Genomic DNA, 2801 nt, shown 5'->3' with positions numbered 1-2801 from the left:
CAGTGTGCTCATAATATTCATTTAGATAACAATCTTAACCTCCACACACAATCTTTGATAGAAGTACAAAAGAATTGGAGTTAACATGGCTTTAAGATGCTTCTAAGTGACTCAAAGTTAACATATCATAGGATGAAAATTAAAATGAATTGTATTTGGTCTAAATAAATAACGATCATGCAAATTTTGTTAAGGTTGTGCAAATTAATTCTCCTGGGTAGTTTGAACACCAAATTCTATCCAACTATTTCCCCCACCCCCCACCAAGAGGTATAGCCTAAAGATCATCTTAAGTGACCAATAACAGTGACGATGATGAAGATGATGATTGACACTAATGTCACTGACTCATTATGAAAAGACTTTAGTATTTTGGGGGAAAGGGAGTATTATCCATTTCTGCTCCATTTTCATATTTTGCAGACTTGAACCAATCCTAAAATTCTCTTCAACAATCTAGTATCCCACATAAATAACATACCTAAAAGAGTAAGGTTCTAGGATTAGTGGAGAGCTTAAATCCTAGGAATAATCTGAACAGATCATGGAATTCAAAGCTAAAACCTTGGCAACACTGACAGTGTTATCTAATGAACCTTCCCTCAGCAGGCCCAATACATGATAGCTTAAAAATACATCCAATTTCAGAATGCTATTGGCAATATGGTATTTTTTCTAGCCAATCTTCTTTTCCACATTATGTCAGAAGAATAGAAATCTTATAAACGGCCTAATGAAATATGAATCAAACTGATAGTATAAGAGTCTATAAATACCACAAAATCAAATGGAAATATCAGTGTTAGTGCAGGAGTTTCTTCTTAAAGAAGCCACATTCTTTAAAAACAAAACAAAACAGAAATCTCTACCTATTTACAAATAAAGCACTTCATATTTACAGGTCAGTTTTGCAAATGAAAATAAAAAGGACACCAAATATCAAAAAGTAATAGAATCTCGTACTAAATGAGTATATAAAGCTAAGTATACTTAAAATTAGGGATGATTCAGCAATTAAATTCAGGAATGAATGACATAAAATAAAACCTTAATAATTATTAATATGATATCTTTTTAATGTTAAAGATAATTTATTATTTAAAGTACCCTATGCATGGAAATCCCTTAAATTTCTAATATATATTATTCTGTCTTACAAACATTGTTCTTATATCGGACAACATGTACAAAGCCTCAAAGATTGTTTAGAAAAGTACACATACCTCATTCACTAAGAAAAAAAAGACTATACTTTAAATATTTCAAGTCAAATCTATATTTGGTATTTTGACTTATCCAACTGTCATATTTTTAAAAGGTAACAATTGTACATACTAAAATTAACAAAAATTTAAATAACTTTTTTTAAAAAAGCATTTTCATTTGAATAGTTGATAATATCTTTGTGCTGTTAAGTGATGCCCTCTCACTTAATTTTTTTACACAGGCTTTGATTTGTAAATAATCTATATGCTTATACTTTATTTTACATGGATGAGTCATTCAGTATTTCTGCCCATTAAGTTTAATTAACTACAAAAGAAATTTAAAGTTATAGTCTTTAGACTAATGAAGGATTTTAAAAGCCAAAGATCAAGACCTGTCTATGTTGTTTCTTAATGAATTATGGTTAAAGATGAATTTAAGATAAAACAACAAAAATTTTTCTAATAACTTGAATTTAAGCTGACTATCTCACAGGCTGGTTTCATTAACTGAAGCATGATGGTAATGAATCAAAGCACAAAAGTACATCTACGTAAGAATCACCTTTTCTAATCTATGAATAGAAAGAACAGAAGCTTATAAATATTACAACTGAAAACATGAAAAAATACAAACCCATCTCTTCTATTAAAGAAGCAGTTAAGCTGGGTGTGGTGGCATGCACCTGTAATCCCAGCTTATCAGGAGGTGGATGCTGGAGGATCACATGGGCCCAGGAGTTCAATATCAGCCTGGGCAACATAGTGAGACTCCAACTCAAAAAAATAAAACAAAGATAAAGAAGCATATGCTTACTAAGAGCCTTTAGCACAATCTTCACATAAACATATGTACTTTCCATTGTAATACCTAAACCTAACTTTAGATACGGAATTAGAAAAATATCATTCCTATTCTTCTTGGCTACAAATTTACCCATACAAAGTTAAATTTAATTATACATTCTTTATAGTCTTGGATAGACCAGGCTTCACAGAGAAATTGTAATTTAAGCAAGGATTATTTTTTCCTCGTTAACCCTAAACACAATAATGTGGTCTTTACTAGCTCATCTCAATTGAATATCATGCCTTAGCATTTGGGCTTTATACAATTTATTGTGTACATTAATTTGTGCTCCAGAGCTCTTATAAATGAAACTGCTGGGAACTGTGTACAAGGCTTAAATTAAAGAAACCTCTTAGAGTGTGGATATCACTGAAAGTATTTTGGGGAAAAACAATATTTTAATGTAAAAGAGAACAACTTTTAGAAAGAAGAGAGCCATAAAACTAAAATGCAGCACTCCTTTGACTTTGTCTAATTCCTTGTGACTTTCTGGGTGGAATTCTGTGGTCAATGTGTTTTAAAAATATATCAACACCTTTTGCTTCTCCCTATAATGAAAAATATAAAATAAAAACTAGACCGGGTGCGATGGCTCATGTTTGTAATGCCAGCACTTTGGGAGGCCGAGGTAGGTGGATCATGAGGTCAGGAGTTCCAGACAAGTCTGGCCAACACAGTGAAACTCTATCTCTACTAAAAATACAAAAATTAGCTGGGCGTGGTGGCAGGCACCTGTAATCCCAGCT

General features: G+C 31.9%; 1 protein-coding gene across 1 annotated transcript in view; it reads right to left on the bottom strand.

Annotated features, from left to right (window-relative positions):
* Positions 1-2801, bottom strand: part of ITPR2 (inositol 1,4,5-trisphosphate receptor, type 2) — a 455230-nt gene that overhangs the window by 141622 nt on the left and 310807 nt on the right. The window lies entirely within an intron of this gene.

Source organism: Mandrillus leucophaeus, unplaced genomic scaffold (genome assembly GCF_000951045.1).
Source record: "Mandrillus leucophaeus isolate KB7577 unplaced genomic scaffold, Mleu.le_1.0 Scaffold686, whole genome shotgun sequence".
Classification (NCBI taxonomy): Eukaryota; Metazoa; Chordata; class Mammalia; order Primates; family Cercopithecidae; genus Mandrillus; species Mandrillus leucophaeus.
This window is presented reverse-complemented; position numbering and strand designations above follow the sequence as displayed.